Below are 18,270 nucleotides of genomic sequence, written 5' to 3'. Positions count from 1 at the left end.
CACAGACTGAACATTAGGGGGACAGACTACATCTCTGTCTTACACCCTTTTTCTACATCTACATCCATACTCCGCAAGCCACCTGACGGTGTGTGGCGGAGGGTACCTTGAGTACCTCTATCGGTTCTCCCTTCTATTCCAGTCTCGTATTGTTCGTGGAAAGAAGGATTGTCGGTATGTCTCTGTGTGGGCTCTAATCTCTCTGATTTTATCCTCATGGTCTCTTCGCGAGATATACATAGGAGGGAGCAATATACTGCTTGACTCTTCGGTGGAGGTATGTTCTCGAAACTTTGACAAAAGCCCGTACCGAGCTACTGAGCGTCTCTCCTGCAGAGTCTTCCACTGGAGTTTATCTATCATCTCCGTAACGCTTTCGCGATTACTAAATGATCCTGTAACGAAGCGCGCTGCTCTCTGTTGGATCTTCTCTATATCTTCTATCAACCCTATCTGGTACGGATCCCACACTGCTGAGCAGTATTCAAGCAGTGGACGAACAAGCGTACTGTAACCTACTTCCTTTGTTTTCGGATTGCATTTCCTTAGGATTCTTCCAATGAATCTCAGTCTGGCATCTGCTTTACCGACGATCAACATTATATGATCATTCCATTTTAAATCACTCCTAATGCGTACTCCCAGATAATTTATGGTATTAACTGCTTCCAGTTTGTTACCTGCTATTTTGTAGCTAAATGATAAAGGATCTATTTTTCTGTGTATTCGCAGCACATTACACTTGTCTACATTGAGATTCAGTTGCCATTCCCTGCACCATGCGTCAATTCGCTGCAGATCCTCCTGCATCTCAGTACAATTTTCCATTGTTACAACCTCTCGATACACCACAGCATCATCTGCAAAAAGCCTCAGTGAACTTCCGATGTCATCCACCAGGTCATTTATGTATATTGTGAATAGCAACGGTCCTACGATACTCCCCTGCGGCACACCTGAAATCACTCTTACTTCGGAAGACTTCTCTCCATTGAGAATGACATGCTGCGTTATCTAGGAACTCCTCAATCCAATCACACAATTGGTCTGATAGTCCACATGCTCTTACTTTGTTCATTAAACGACTGTGGGGAACTGTATCGAACGCCTTGCAGAAGTCAAGAAACACGGCATCTACCTGTGAACCCGTGTCTATGGCCCTCTGTGTTTCGTGGACGAATAGCGCGAGCTGGGTTTCGCATGACCGTCTGATTCCTACAGAGCAGATTTCTAGTCTCGAGAAAAGTCATTATACTCGAACACAATACGTGTTCCAAAATTCTACAACTGATCGACGTTAGAGATATAGGTCTATAGTTCTGCACATCTGTTCGACGTCCCTTCTTGAAAACGGGGATGACCTGTGCCCTTTTCCAATCCTTTGGAACGCTACGCTCTTCTAGAGACCTACGGTACACCGCTGCAAGAAGCGGGGCAAGTTCCTTCGCGTACTCTGTGTAAAATCGAACTGGTATCCCATCAGATCCACAGGCCTTTCCTCTTTTGAACGATTTTAATTGTTTCTCTATCCCTCTGTCGTCTATTTCGATATCTACCATTTTGTCATCTGTGCGACACTCTAGAGAAGGAACTACAGTGCAGTCTTCCTCTGTGAAACAACTTTGGAAAAAGACATTTAGTATTTCGGCCTTTAGTCTGTCATCCTCTTTTTCAGTACCATTTTGGTCACAGAGTGTCTGGACATTTTGTTTTGATCCACCTACCGCTTTGACGTAAGACCAAAATTTCTTAGGATTTTCTGCCAAGTCAGTACATAGAACTTTACTTTCGAATTCATTGAACGCCTCTCGCATAGCCCTCCTCACACTACATTTCGCTTCGCGTAATTTTTGTTTGTCTGCAAGGCTTTGGCTATGTTTATGTTTGCTGTGAAGTTCCCTTTGCTTCCGCAGCAGTTTTCTAACTCTGTTGTTGTACCACGGTGGCTCTTTTCCATCTCTTACGATCTTGCTTGGCACATACTCATCTAACGCATAATGTACGATGGTTTTGAACTTTGTCCACTGATCCTCAACACTATCTGTACTTGAGACAAAACTTTTGTGTTGAGCCAACAGGTACTCTGAAATCTGCTTTTTGTCACTTTTTCTAAACAGAAAAATCTTCCTACCCTTTTTAATATTTTTTAATTCGGGCACTTCGTTCTTGGTCGTGCACTCTTATTATTCCCTCTTGGCTCTTGCGCATATTGTATATTACCCGTCTCTCCCTATAGCTTACCACTATTTTTCTCAGAATTTCGAACATCTTGCAGGATTTGACATTGTCGAACGCATTTTCCAGGTCGACAAATCCTATGAACGAGTCTTGATTTTTCTTTAGTCTTGCTTCCATTATCAACAGCAATGTAAGAATTGCTAGTCTGGTGCCTTTACCTTTCCTAAAGTCAAACTAGACGTCATCTAACACATTCTCAATTTTCTTTTCCATTCTGATTTATGTTATTCTTGTTAGTATCTTGGATGCATGAGCTGTTAAGCTGATTGTGCAATAATTCTCGCACTTGTCAGCTCTTGCAGTCTTCCTCAAGCAGCAACAGGGAAGTAACCGCTTTTGTGACATTTACGGGTTCCTAGCCAGGAGCGAATTTTATAATATCATCTGTGTGCTTTAATAGTTTAGTTTCCTGAGTTTCTGCGTGTAAATTTAATATCTAAGAGCCACAGTCCTCCCGTTTTCTTTTGCGTCGGAAGGTAAACTGATTTTGTGACATATTACAAGTTCCTAATCAGGGTGAATTATCTAGTTTCACCTGAGTGCTTCGGTAGTTAGATTTTTGAATATCTGCGTATTATTAGACACAGTTCCTGCGTTTTCGCCAGGGTCTACAGCAGCGTTGCGCAGCACTTGCTGATAGTCCATTTATCTGCATAGTTTAATTTTCCACAGTCTTTAGTATGGACAGGGACTGCGATTGTTGTGTGCGGATGCGAGCCGAGTAGGTGACACTTCGCTCTCAGCTTCAGGCTGTGATGGCTTCGGTTACACAGCTTGAGGCTACAGTGGATGGGCACCACTGTTGTGGGCCGGCCGTGCGGATCCAACGGTCGTCCAGCACTTCCGAGTCCTCCGATCGGTCCTCACCGGTGGTCAACCCAGTTACTTGGTCAACCCAGTTACTGCTCGCACTGAGGCTGACCCCTCACCTGTGGTAGAGGGGGAGGTCGCCCCGGGGCGAAGCAGGCGGCGAAAGACTTCACAGGCGGCCGCACGTAAGGCCTTGGTAGTCTGAAGCTCCAATGTTAGGCAATGGATGCCAAGAAGGGAAAGAAAACCAATGTGGACTTCGTGTGCATACCGGGTGGAGTCATTCCAGATGTGGAAAGGGTCCTACCGGATGCCATAAAGAGCACAGGGTGCAGCCAACTGCAGGTGGTTGCTCACGTCGGTACCAATGATGTGTGTCACTTTGGATCAGAAGAGATTCTCTCTGGTTTCGAGCGGCTAACAGAAGTGGTAAAGGCTGCCAGTCTTGCTTGCAAGATGAAAGCAGAGCTGATCATTTGCTGCATAGTCGACAGGACTGATTGCGGACCTCTGGTACAGAGTCGAGTAGAGGGTCTGAATCAGAGGCTCAGACGGTTCTGCGACCGTTTAGGCTGCCGATTCCTCGACTTGCGCCAAAGGGTGGTTGAGTTTCGGGCTCCGCTGAATAGGTCAGGTGTCCACTACACGCAGGAGGCGGCTACACGGGCAGCAGGGGCTGTGTGGCGTGGACTGGGCGTTTCTTTAGGTTAGAGGGTCTCGGGAAAACACAAGAAGGGCTTCAGTCACAAAGGGTGCAGGCCGAACACAGGAAGAACGTAGATACAGGAACCATTGGTATAACAGCTTTGTTGGGAAAGTACCAGAGCTCCAAGCGCTAATAGAAAGCACTGATGCTCAAAACGTTATAGGCACTGCAAGCTGGCTAATGCAGGACATAAGCTCAGCCGAATTTTTTGCGAAGAACCTAACGGTGTTCCGGTTGGCGGTGGCGTGTTTGTTGCTGTTAGAAGTAGTTTAACTTTTCGCGAAACTGAAGTAGGTACTTCCTGTGAGTTAGTATGGTCAGAGGTCATTGTTGGCAACCGGAATAAAAAAATAATTGGATCCTTTTACCGACCTCCCAATTCAGATGATACAGTTGCTGAAAGGTTCAAAGAAAAGTTGAGTCTGATTTCAAACACATACCCCACTCGTACGATTATAGTTGGTGGTGACTTTAATTTACCCTAAATATGTTGGCGAAAATACATGTTTAATTCCGGAGGTACGCGTAAAATATCATCCGAAATTGTGCTAAACGCATTCTCTGAAAATTATTTCGAGCAGTTCGTTCATGAGCCCACGCGAATAGTAAACGGTTGTGAAAACACACTTGACCTCTTAGCAACAAATAATCCTTAACTGCCTATTGGCTTCTGTCTCGGGTTCTTCGGCCGACGTTCATCTAATGTTTTTTCTGACGTTTCGCCAGCACGAGTGGCTGACATTGTGAAAGCTTCCTGCCGGTGGTGAACTGGAGGCGAGCTCGCGGCCGCAGACTATATGTACCTGGCGCGCCAACGTCCGAGGGCTTCTCCGCGGTCATTTCCGGTGCGGTTCTCCTCTTGCTACCTGCGACGGTCGTTCGCTGCAGTACGGGCAGCCAGGATCCGTTTACCTTAAGGCTTTCCTCTTTCTTGTTGAAACTGTTCGCGTGTTTTTGTATTTCTACAACTTCTCTGAACAAGCGCGTGTGATAGTGCTTCTCTACAGCCAGAACTTCCGTGTCGGCGAATTTTACTACGTGGTCGGTCTCATTCAGTGCATGCTGTGCCACGGCCGATTTCTCCACCTGCCCCAACCTGCAATGTCGCTTATGCTCTTTGATCCTGGTCTTAATTGATCGTCCAGTCATTCCGACATAAACTTTTCCACATGTGCATGGTATACGGTATATTCCCGACATTGCAAGTGGGTCTCTTTTTCTCCTTCGCCGATCTAAGACATTCTTTGATCTTCCTTGTCGGTTTGAAAATCGTTTTTACGCCGTGTTTGCGCAATATACGGCCGATTCTGTCCGTCACTCTAGGAATGTATGGCAGAACGGCCGTACCCGACATTTCTTTTTCTGGTTCCTTACTTCGCCGAGTGTTTGGCTCTGTTACACTTCTAATATAATTTGTGGAGTACCCATTGCTCCGCAGAACAGTTTCCAGGTGTTGCATTTCTCGTTTGAGGTGTTGAGGCTCACATATTCGTCCTGCTCTCGTTACGAGCGTACTAATCATGCCTCTTTTCTGGCTCGGGTGGTGGTTTGACAGATTGTGCAGGTATCGGTCCGTGTGTGTCGGTTTCCGATACACGCTGTGTCCCAGGTTTTCGCCGTATGTTCCATTTACCATGGAAGTAGAAAAGGACAAGAAACTGCCATTTCTAGATGTGCTGGTCACAAGGGACGGCGGAGCAATGGGTACTCCACAAATTACATTAGAAGTGTAACAGAGCCAAACACTCGGTGAAGTAAGGAACCAGAAAAAGAAATGTCGGGTACGGCCGTTCTGCCATACATTCCCAGAGTGATGGACAGAATCGGCCGTCTATTGCGCAAACACGGCATAAAGACGATTTTCAAACCGACAGGGAAGATCAAAGAGTGTCTTAGATCGGCGAAGGAGAAAAGAGACCCACTTGCAATGTCGGGAATATACCGTATACCATGCACATGCGGAAAAGTTTATATCGGAATGACTGGACGATCAATTAAGACCAGGATCAAAGAGCATAAGCGACACTGCAGGTTGGGGCAGGTGGAGAAATCGGCCGTGGCACAGCATGCACTGAATGAGACCGACCACGTAATAAAATTCGCCGACACGGAAGTTCTGGCTGTAGAGAAGCACTATCACACGCGCTTGTTCAGAGAAGCTGTAGAAATACAAAAACACGCGAACAGTTTCAACAAGAAAGAGGAAAGCCTTAAGGTAAACGGATCCTGGCTGCCCGTACTGCAGCGAACGACCGTCGCAGGTAGCAAGAGGAGAACCGCACCGGAAATGACCGCGGAGAAGCCCTCGGACGTTGGCGCGCCAGGTACATATAGTCTGCGGCCGCGAGCTCGCCTCCAGTTCACCACCGCCAATGGAGGGTGAAGCTTTGACAATGCCAGCCACTCGTGCTGGCGAAACGTCAGAAAAATCATTAGATGAACGTCGGCCGAAGAACCCGAGACAGAAGCCAATAGGCAGTTTGTCAACAAGTGGCCACGAAAGCCTTAACAATTTTGTAAATAATCCTTAGTTAATAACGAGCATCAAAACCGATACAGGGATTAGTGAACACAGGGTTGTCTTAGTGAGATTGAATATTGTAATCTCCAAATCCTCCAAAAATAAACCAAAAATATACCTATTCAAAAAAGCAGATAAAAATCCAATTGACGCCTTCCTGAGAGACAATCTCCACTCATTCCAAATTAATAATATAACTGTAGACCAGATGTGGCTTGAATTCAAAGAAATAGTACCGGCAGCCATTGAGAGATTTATACCAAATAAATTAACAAACGACGGAGCTGATCCTCCTTGATACACAAAACGAGTTAGAACACTGTTGCAGAAACAACGAAACAAACATGCCAAATTTAAACAGACGCAAAATCCTCCAAGACTGGCGATCTTATACAGAAGCTCGAAATTTAGCGCGGACTTCAATGCGAGATGCTTATAACAGTTTCACAACGAAACTTTGTCTCGAAACCTGGCAGAAAATCCAAAGAGATTCTGGTCGCATGTGAAGTATGTTAGTGGCAAGAAACAATCAATGCGTTCTCTGCATGATAGCAATGGAGATACTATCGAAGACAGTGCTGCCAAAAGCAGAGTTACTAAACACAGCCTTTCGAAATGGCGTCACAAAAAAAAAGAAGTAAATATTCCAGAATTCGAATCGAGAACAGCTGCATACGTGAGTAACGTAGACGTAAATACACTCGGAGTAGTGAAGCAACTTAAATCACTTAATAAAAGTAAGTCTTATGGTCCAGACAGTATACCAATTACACTCACGCTCATAAATTAAGGATAATGCTGATACAGAGTGAAACAACGCTCTGGTGGGCGGTTTTCGGGTTTAAATCACCTCGGGTTATGACGATGTGGTGCATTTGACCTGCGGTCGTCGCACGGTGGCGCTGGCAGCAGTCCACATACGGAGAGGTGTGTTGGTGCATGTCAGAGTACGGTGCAGCAATTAAGTGTGCAGACGTTTTCAGACGTGCTAATGGTGACTGTGTGTTGAAAATGGCTCAAAGAACACATATTGATGAGGTTATGAGGGGTAGAATACCAGGGCGACCGGAGGCTGGTCAAACACAGCAGGTCGTAGCACGGGCCCTCCGTGTGCCACAAAATGTGATCTCAAGATTATGGCAACGTTTACAGCAGAGAGGAAACGCGTCCAGGCGCTACAGCACGGGACGTCCACAGGTTACAACATCGCAAGAAGACCGATATCTCACCGTCAGTGCCCGCAGGCGGCCACGGAGTAATGTAGGTAGCCTTGCTCGGGACCTTACCGCAGCCGCTGGAACAGTTGTCTTCAGACACACAGTCTACAGACCACTGAACATACATGGTTTATTCACCCGAAGACCTGCAAGGTGCATTCCACTGACCCCTGGTCACAGGAGAGCCCCTAAAGTGTGGTGTCAAGATGGCTCTGAGCACTATGGGACTTAACAAAATGGCTGGTTCAAATGGCTCTGAGCACTATGGGACTTAACTACTGTGGTCATCAGTCCCCTAGAACTTAGAACTACTTAAACCTAACTAACCTAAGGACATCACACACATCCATGCCCGAGGCAGGATTCGAACCTGCGACCGTAGCAGTCGCACGGTTCCGGACTGCGCGCCTAGAACCGCGAGACCACCGCGTCCGGCTGGTGTCAAGAACACAGTGTATGGTCACTGGAACAGTGGTCCCAGGTTATGTTCACGGACGAGTCCAGGTATAGTCTGAACAGGGATTCTCGCCGGGTTTTCATCTGGCGTGAACCAGGAACCAGATACCAACCCCTTAATGTCATTGAAAGGAACCTTTATGGAGGTCGTGGTTTGATGGTGTGGGGTGGGATTATGATTGGTGCACGTACACCCCTGCATGTCTTTGACAGAGGAACTGCAACAGTTCAGGTGTATCGGGACGTACTTTTGCACCAGTATGTTCACCTTTTCAGGGGTGCACAGGGATTTTGGAACATATGTTGTGTTCGAACATTATGAATTACCTCGAAGAAAACGATTTATGTACGCACAGTCAACATGGGTTTAGAAAACATCGTTCTTGTGAAACACAACTAGCTCTTTATTCACATGAAGTGCTGAGTGCTATTGATAAGGGATTTTAGATCGATTCCGTATTTCTGGATTTCGGGAATGCTTTTGACACTGTACCACACAAGCGGCTTGTAGTGAAATTGCGTGCTTATGGAATATCCTCTCAGTCATGTGACTGGAGTTGTGATTTCCTGTCAGAGAGGTCACAGTTCGTAGTAATTGACGGAAAGTCATCGAGTAAAACAGAAGTGATTTCTGGCGTTCCCCAAGGTAGTGTTATGGGCCCTTTGCTTTTCCTTATCTATATAAACGAATTGGGAGGCAATCTGAGCTCCCGTCTCAGGTTGTTTGCAGATGACGCTGTCGTTTATCAAATGGTTCAAATGGCTCTGAGCACTATGGGACTCAACATCTTAGGTCATAAGTCCCCTAGAACTTAGAACTACTTAAACCTAACTAACCTAAGGACATCACACACACCCATGCCCGAGGCAGGATTCGAACCTGCGACCGTAGCAGTCCCGCGGTTCCGGACTGCAGCGCCAGAACCGCACGGCCACCGCGGCCGGTGGTCGTTTATCGACTAATAAAGTCATCAGAAGAACAAAACAAATTGCGAAACGATTTGGAAAAGATATCTGAATGGTGCGAAAATTGGCAGTTGACCCTAAATAACGAAAAGTGTGAGGTTATCCACATGAGTGCAATAAGGAATCCGATAAACTTCGGTTACACGATAAATCAGTCTAATCTAAAGGACGTAAATTCAACTAAATACCTAGGAATTACAATTACGAACAACTTAAATTGGTAGGAACACATAGAAAATGTTGGCCGGCCGAAGTGGCCGTGCGGTTAAAGGCGCTGCAGTCTGGAACCGCATGACCGCTACGGTCGCAGGTTCGAATCCTGCCTCAGGCATGGATGTTTGTGATGTCCTTAGGTTAGTTAGGCTTAACTAGTTCTAAGTTCTAGGGGACTAATGATTTCAGCAGTTGAGTCCCATAGTGCTCAGAGCCATTTGAACCATAGAAAATGTTGTGGGGAAGTCTAACCAAAGACTGCGTTTTATTGGCAGGAGACTTAGAAAATGTAACAGACCTACTAAGCAGACTGCCTACACTACGCTTGTCCGTCCTCTTTTAGATTACTGCTGCGCGATGTGGGATCCTTACCAGATAGGACTGACGGAGTACATCGAAAAAGTTCAAAGAAGGGCAGCACGTTTTGTATTATCGCGAAATATGGAAGAGAGTGTCACAGAAATGATACAGGATTTGGGCTGGACATCATTAAAACAAAAGCGTTTTTCGTTGCGACGGAATCTTCTCACGAAATTCCAATCACCAACTTTCTCCTCCGAATGTGAAAATATTTTGTTGACACCGACTTACATGGGGAGATACGATCACATGATAAAATAAGGGGAATCAGATCTCGTACGGAAAGATACAGGTGTTCATTCTTTCCGCGCGCTATTCGAGATTGGAATAATAGAGAATTGCGAAGGTGGTTCGATGAACCCTCTGCCAAGCACTTAAATGTGATTTGCAGAGTACCCATTTAGATGTAGATGTAAATAGCTCTTTTAAATTCTGATCTGATACTGGATCCTCTGTCTCTTCTAAATCGAATCCTGTTTCTTCTTCTACCACATCAGACTAATCTTCCCCCTCATAGAGGCCTTCAATGTGCTATTTCTATCTATCAGCTCTCTCCTCTGCATTTAACAGTGGAATTCCAGTTGAACTCTTAATGTTACCACCCTTGCTTTTAATTGCACCGAAGGTTCATTTGACTTTCCTATATGTTGAGTCAGTCCTTCGGACAATCGTATCTTTTTCGATTTCATCACATTTTTCAGGCAGCCATTTCGTCTTAGCTTCTCTGCACTTCCTATTTATTTCATTTTTCACCGACTTGTATTTCTGCATTCCTGAAGTTCCCTGAACATTTTTTTACTTCCTTCTTTCATTGATCAACTGAAGTATTTCTTCTGTTGCTCATGGTTTCTTCGCAGTTACCTACTTTGTACCTATGTTTTTCTTTCCAACTTCTATGATTGGCCGTTTTAGAGGTGTCCATTCCTCTTCAGCTGTACTGCCTTCTGAGCTATTCCTTATTGCTGTATCTATGGCCTTAGCGAACTTTAAGCGTATCTCGTCATTCCTTAGCACTTCCGTATCCCATTTCTTTGCGTATTGATTCTTCCTGACTAATCTCTTAAAACTTCAGCCTACTCTTCATCTCTGCTACATTGTGATCTGTGTCTATATCTGCTCCTGGGTACGCCTTACAGTCCAGTATCTGATTTCGGAATCTCTGCCAGACCATAATGTAATGTAACTGAAATCTTCCCATATCACCCGATCTTTTCCAAGTACACCTCCTCCTCTTGCGATTCTTGAACACAATATTCCATATTACTAGCTGAAATTTATTAAGTAACTCAATTAGTCTTTCTCGTCTCTCATTCCTTGTCCCACACTCATATTCTCCTGTAACCGTTTCTTCTACTCCTTCTCCCACAACCTCATTCCTGTCTTCCATGACTATTAGATTTTCATCTTCATATATGTACTGTATTACCCTTTCAATATCCTCTGATGCTTTCTCTATCTCTCCATTCTCAGCTTGCGACGTCGGCATTTATACCTGTTGGTTTTCTGTCGATTTTGGTAAGAACAACCTTATCACTGAACTGTTCACTGTAATTCACTTCTGTCCTACTTTCCTATCCATAACGAATCCTACTCCCGTTCTACCATTTGCTGCTGCTGTTGATAGTGCGCTATACTCAAATGACCGGAAATCCTTGTCTTCTTTCAGTTTCACTTCACTGACCCCCATTATGTCTGGACTGAGCCTTACCATTTCCCTTTTCAGATTTTCTAGGTTTCCTAGCACGTTCAAAATTACGACATTTCACGCTCCAACTCGTAGAATGTTATCTTTTTATGACGGTCACCTTCCCCTTGGAGGTCCCCTTCCGGAGATGCGATTGGGGGACTATTCTGGAATCTTTTGCCAAAGGCGAGATCATCAAGACAGTTTTTCAATTACAGGCTACCTGCCCTGTGGATACACGTTATGTGTCTTCAGTGCAGTGGTTTCCACTGCCTTCTGCATCCCCATGCCATTGATCATTGCTGCTTCTGCCGCCTTTAGGGGCAGTTTCCCACCCCTCGGACAAGAGTGTGCTCTGAAACTCTGTCCGCTCCTCCGTCCTCTTTGACAAGGCCTTTGGCAGAATGAGGGTGACGTCTTATGCTGGAAGTCTTCGACCAAAATGCTGATTATTGATCAAAGTCGGTCGGAGTGACCGAGCGGTTCTAGGCGCTTCAGTCTGGAACCGCGCGACTGCTACGGTCGCGGGTCCGAATCCTGCCTCGGGCATGGGTGTGTGTGATGTCCTTAGGCTAGTTAGGTTTAAGTAGTTCTAAGTTCTAGGGGACTGATGACCGCAGGTGTTAAGTCCCATAGTGCTCAGAGCCATTTGAACCATTTTTTTGATCTAAAATTAAGCGGTGGCAAGTTTCGAACTCGGGCCCGAGGTCGCTTTCATTTCTAATCAAAGACGCTACCATTTTTTTAAAATCTCATTTTGTTCGTTATTGGTCGTTGCATTCGCTCGGGGCGGACGTCCCATGACACCCGTTCAAGTTAATCGGTGATCCATTCACTCAGTTTTTTTTTTTTTTACATAGGGCAGCTAATCCTCTGACCGAACATGTTGAACTACCGTGCTGACTATTTTTTTATCTCATTTTGTTCACCATTATTCGTTGCGATTGTTCGGGACAGACGTCCCACAACACTCGTTCAAGTTCAGCACTGATCCGCGCTGTCAATACGTCCTATTTGTATCATGAAGGTAAGACCCCATCCATGGAAGTGGAAAGCCTTTAACACCGTACAAGTTTAGTTTTCCTAGCAGAATTTTGTTATCTAAGTAATAAAAGCCCTTGTAAAAATGCAATTGGGTAATTTTTCTTTTTTGGTTTTAGGGTAGGGCGGGGCTTGAGCATAGTGGTAAGTTGGGCAATCGAAATATCTCGGAAACTGTTCGTCAGACGCTAATGCATCAAACTGCAAAAAGCAGCTTTTATGGGAGGGGAACCCATAGCGCGACCGCCAGTGGCGACTTGTCGATCGAGTGAAGTACACGCGTGCATTGTTTATTTTGTGATCAAAAAGTAAAATAATCGTAAACCGGAATATTTATTCTGTACTAGGCAAATGTTAACCGTTGTCAATCAGGTAAGTGTTAAACTTACATAGATTTAGTATATTTTTGATATGTATAAAAGTTCTGGATATAGTTCTAACCGTCGTTTCATAACCTCACTTTTGTTTTAAGCTTTTCGGTTGGGGTTAGTTGAGCAATAGTTGCTCAACTAACCGCATGACTCAGAACGAAAGTAATCTGGTATCCCGATCCGATGATTTGGAAAGCCCGGCGTAAGGCACGGACTTCGATGACGGCCTCTAGAAGGCACTTGTCAAACCCGTGGGCGCTGCGCGCGGAGACACGCCCTCCGCTCCGCGACAACCTGTGAGCACCAGCGGCCGCTCTTTACAGGCCGCGGAGCCACAGCACGCTCTTGAGTCGTGTCTCGACTGCGCTTTTGTGAACTTCTATTGCTTATGTTTATCTTGTTTTAGGTTGCGGACTTATGAAAGAAAGACGACAAAAGGTTCTTACACTACTGAAGACTAAAATGATGCTGCAAAGGCTGTCAATGATGAGGGAAAAAGTGTGAATGCCGCCGCCAAAGAAGACGGCATCAAGCGAATGACTTCGACAAGATTTTGAAGAAATTAACTAAAGCTGGCAATTCATTCGCGGGTTATGCAACTCCAGACAGGTATTTTCTCCCACGCAAGACTACTCTTTTCAAAAAATCTTGTTACAAATGGCATCAATCTTATATGGATATTCCCCAGAAGATGTTCGTCGCCTTGCCTACGAATGTGCTGCTAAAATTGGCAGTAAAATTCCATCCTCCTGGACTGCAAATGAGATGGCCGGGAAGGAATGGATTACGATGTTTTCAAAACGAAAAAAAATGTTCAAATGTGTGTGAAATCTTATGAGACTTAACTGCTAAGGTCATCAGACCCTAAACTTACTCACTACTTAATCTAAATTATCCTAAGGACAAACACAGACACACCCATGCCCCCGAGGGAGGACTCGAACCTCCGCCGGGACCAGCCACACAGTCCATGACTGCAGCGCTTTAGACCGCTCGGCGAATCCCGCGCGGCTTTCAAAACGAAATCCGGAGCTATCCATTCGAGAGCCAGAAACCACCATCCTTGGTAGGGCAACATCATTTAATGCTGAGAATGTCAGCCGGCCGGTGTGGACGAGCAGTTCTAGGCACTTCAGTTTGGAACCGCGCGACCACTACGGTCGCAGGTTCGAATCCTGCCTCGGGCATGGATGTGTGTGTGATGTCCTTAGGTTAGTTAGGTTTAAGTAGTTCTAAGTTCTAGGGGACTGATGACCTCAGATGTTAAGTCCCATAGTGCTGAGAGCCATTTTTTTTTTTTTTTTTTTTTTTTTTTTGAGGATGTCAAAGTCTTTTTTGACAGATTACCCGTGGTAACGGATAAACATGGATTCATTGTTTCAGACATATGGAATGTAGATGAAACAGGAGTGTCTGCTATGCTGAAGCCAAACAAAATTGTAGCTGCCAAGGGTAAGCGTAACGTCGGCGCCATGACTTCTGGGGAGCGAGGAACTAACGTTTCAGTAGTAACTGCTGATTCTGCTTATGGAAATGCAGTACCTCTCATGTTTGTGTTTCCCAGAAAAAATTTTAAGAGACTTTCCTTAACGGTGGCCCTCTGATGTATAGGAGCAGGAAATTCCAGTGGATGGGTTACAGACGAAGAACTCCATCAGTTTATCCAACGTTTTATATAACGTGTGAAACCGTCCATGGAGCACCGTGTTTTGTTAGTATTAGATAATCATTCCTCTCACTTGAACGCGTTGACATTAAATTTGGCCAAAGAGAACGGAGTTGTAATGTTGTCCTTTCCGCCGCAATGTAGCCACAAGCTGCAGTCATTGGATGTCTCAATGTTTGGACCATTCAAAAAGTGTTGCGCTGCTGCTCAATACACATGGTTACGAAATAACCGGGGCAAGATCCTAACTATTTACGAAGTACCAAAAATTGTCGCTGATTCGTTGCCAATGGCTCGGACAAGTATAAGTATTATCAACGGTTTCCGAAGACTGGCATCTTCCCGTATAATGCGAACATTTTTAGTGAGGATGAGCTTTTACAATCGTTTGTAGCCGACCGTCCAGATCCAAAAACCGTCGAGCTGGAAAAAGAACGTCCAGAGATAGCTATAGGCCTAATGTTTAACACTGAATCTAATCCCACTGCTTCTATGTCCAGCAAATTACTGTGAGGAAGTAATGGTCATGCACGTTCTCTATCGAGACTGAACGTTTTTTTCTAATATCTGCCAACTATATAAATGACATCTGCTGGAATACTGGTAAATCCAAGGCATTTCTGCTAATTAGTTTATTAACAGGTGCAATGTTTCTTATCAGTCTGAACAAGCAGTCATACGTAAATCAAGAAAAGTTTTGCATCACTCCGGTTCCCAGAACTCCTGAAGACAGACGTTGACTGTGGATATTGTATCACAGACTCAGTCCCTTTGACTGTTCAGAAATGTCACTAAACCCGCCCAAAGATGTAAAGAACCATGCATGAGCAGCGCCTATAAGACGGAGGGGGTCAGACAGTCGACCAATTCCAGTCATTCCAGCAAGAAGGAGGTACACGGCTCATGTTGTCTGTAGTTCAACCGAGCCTAGACGGTCAATACTGCGGTTCGATCGCGTCCGCATTGTTACTTTGTGCGAGGTGTCCAGGCGTCCCGGAGTGAACAAAAGCGATGTTTTTCGGACATGAAGACAGGAACTGTCGATGACATGCGTCGCTCAGGCCGCCCAAGGGCTACTACTGCAGTGTATGACCGCTATCTACGGATTATGGCTCGGAGGAACCCTGACAGCAACTCCACCATGTTGAATAATGATTTTCGTGCAGCCACAGAAAGTCCTGTTACGACTCAAACTGTGCGCAATAGGCTGCGTGATGTGCAACTTCACTCCCGACGTCCATGGCGAGGTCCATCTTCGCATCCACGACACCATGCAGCGCGGTACAGATGGGCCCAACAACATGCCGAATGGACCGCTCAGGATTGGCATCACGTTCTCTTCACCGATGAGTGTCGCATATGCCTTCAACCAGACAATCGTCGGAGACGTGTTTGGAGGCAACCCGGTCAGGCCGATCGTCTTACACACATTATCCAGCGAGTGCAGCAAGGTGGCGGTTCCCTGCTGTTTTGGAGTGGCATTACGTGGGGCCGACGTACGCCGCTGTTGGTCATGGAAAGCGCCCTAACGGCTGTACGGTACGTGAAAGCCCTCCTCCGACCGATAGAGCAACCATATCGGCAGCGTATTGGCGAAGCATTCGTCTTCATGGACGACAATTCGCGCCCCCATTGTGCAAATCTTGTGAATGACTTTCTTCAGGAAAACGTCATCGCTCGACTAGAGTGTCGAACATGTTCTCCAGACATGAACCCTGTCGAACATGCATGGGATAGATTGAAAAGTGCTGTTCATGGACGACGTGACCCACTATCCACTCTGAGGGAACTACGCCGAATCGCCGTTGAGGAGTGGGACTATCTGGAGCAACAGTGCCTTGATGAACTTGTGGATAGTATGCCACGACGAATACAGGCATGCATCAATGCAAGAGGACGTGCTACTGGGTATTAGATCTAGCGGTGTGTAAAGTAATCTGGACCGTCACCTCTGAAGGTCTCGCTGTATGGTGGTGCAACATACAATGTGTGGTTTTCATGATGAATAAAAATTGCGGAAATTATCTTTATGTTGATCTCTATTCCATTTTTCTGTACAGATTCTGGAACTCTCAGAAACGAGGTGTCGCAAAACTTTTTTTGATGTGTGTATTTATGAGTAAACAATGATCTCGATTCAACTGAATTCTTGGAATCATCATAATGACTTTTGCAAAACATCATGGTTGTATGCACAGATATTGGACTTAACAGCATGGATGGCTTCCCACTTTTCCTTCTAATATAAATTAATAAAATAAATTTGTAATGATACGGTGTATAGGCGATAACGACGGTGAATAGTCACACAACACAGATTCAGTATAGCACACTTTTATTAACGAAAGGAGTGTACACATCAGAATCATCCAAAATCAGCATTGCCATGGGACGGATTAGAAGTCAGAGTTTTGTGCGAGGTCTCGGTCGACCACCAGCGATGATGTTTGTCGACGTAGCGTTTACACTGTCACGTCAAAATATTCTCCTCTCTAGTTCATATAGTGACATTCACACACACCGACAATAGAACGTCATCGACACGTCACGTCAAGGTTTCTCGGGAGGAATGTTTCGACGGGCCACTGACGGAGTCACGTGATGATGCATTGTCTGCAAATATGATTTCTACAGCAGTTGGAGATGTGGGTGCGTGGGTAAAAAGGACACAATTGAAAAGTCTTGAACTGTTAAATGAAGTTGGCTGAGATCCTAAAAAAACGGTGTAGCCTACGAAATAAATCCTTTTACGACTGTGTGTAGGAAGTCGACTAGAACAGTCTCCAAACCAGTTTTGAGAAAGAGTAATGAATTACTGAGGAAGTCGCTGATTAATAAAGCAGTTTAGGATTAATATCTGATGTGTACGTCATGAATAACTAAAAGCTGATATGCAGATGTCCCTTTTATGTCACATACGGGAGGAGTTAGTGTCTTACAGACTAAACATGCGTCACACACAGCTTTTTAATGATCAGTAACGACAAGATGAGAAATTATATACAAACGACCTCTCAAAAATGTAGAATTAAATCTTAATACAGAGTGTTCGTAAAATCGCTTGCCATTTCTGTCTCGACGTTCAATTTTTTGGCTTTTTTTTCAGTTAATCTAAATGAATCTATACAACAGAAGAAAAAAAGGTCATTCGTAGGGAGTATTGCTATGTCTGATGTTGTGACATATCGATATTGCACTCCTTACTTATCGCTGACGTCTGAAACTTTCGAAGCCGGACGCGCCTTTTCTCTGTTATGTGGCAACGATGCCCCTGCAGTAGTGATCATGCGCCGCCGTGTTGGGTGCAAAAACGGTCGTTACTGAGCTCCAGCGCGGAACGGTTGCGCGGAACAGCGTCGCGAAGAAATCATGAAGTATTTGCTGGAAAGTGTTATTAATAGTTGAAAGTGTTACGTCGGTTCCTGGGAGAAAAGTGCGTGAGAAATTCAGTTATTCCTTAGGAGAGAAGTGTTTGAGCAATTCAGTTATTTCGCGGAAAGGCGCACGGGATTAGTTATGACATTTATGGTTGAAACAGTGTCGTGTTTGTGAATCAGTACTTTTGTGGAGAAACAGATTGATAGTAGAATGTAAATGAAATGGCTTCTGTGATCCATGATTACATCTTCAGTTAATATGGAAACACAACGTACTTACTTCAGTATGAATGTGAAACTAACTTCACTGTTAACACAAAACTGGGTGAGTTAAGACATTGTTAGGGAAGTGTGTTACGTGCTAAAGGGACAAATAAAGTAATTTTACTTGTATTACTGTTATTTGAAAGTGATATTTTCCATTTTTTAACTAAATAAGTTTAATAATCGAAAGGTATAAGATACACCTATTCGTATTAGGCACATGATCAGATGTATTTCGTAACGAAGCGTGTTCTCTATGTAAAGCTGTTCGACAGCCGCAAAAATTAATCTAAAAATAAACGTAAAAGACATTGACAGAGCTTTACATCTGGCTTACTATGAAAGGACAACTGATCTTTAGTGAAGAATGGTAATTCGGA

Source organism: Schistocerca serialis, chromosome 6 (assembly GCF_023864345.2).
Source record: "Schistocerca serialis cubense isolate TAMUIC-IGC-003099 chromosome 6, iqSchSeri2.2, whole genome shotgun sequence".
NCBI classification, from domain to species: Eukaryota; Metazoa; Arthropoda; class Insecta; order Orthoptera; family Acrididae; genus Schistocerca; species Schistocerca serialis.
This window is presented reverse-complemented; position numbering follows the sequence as displayed.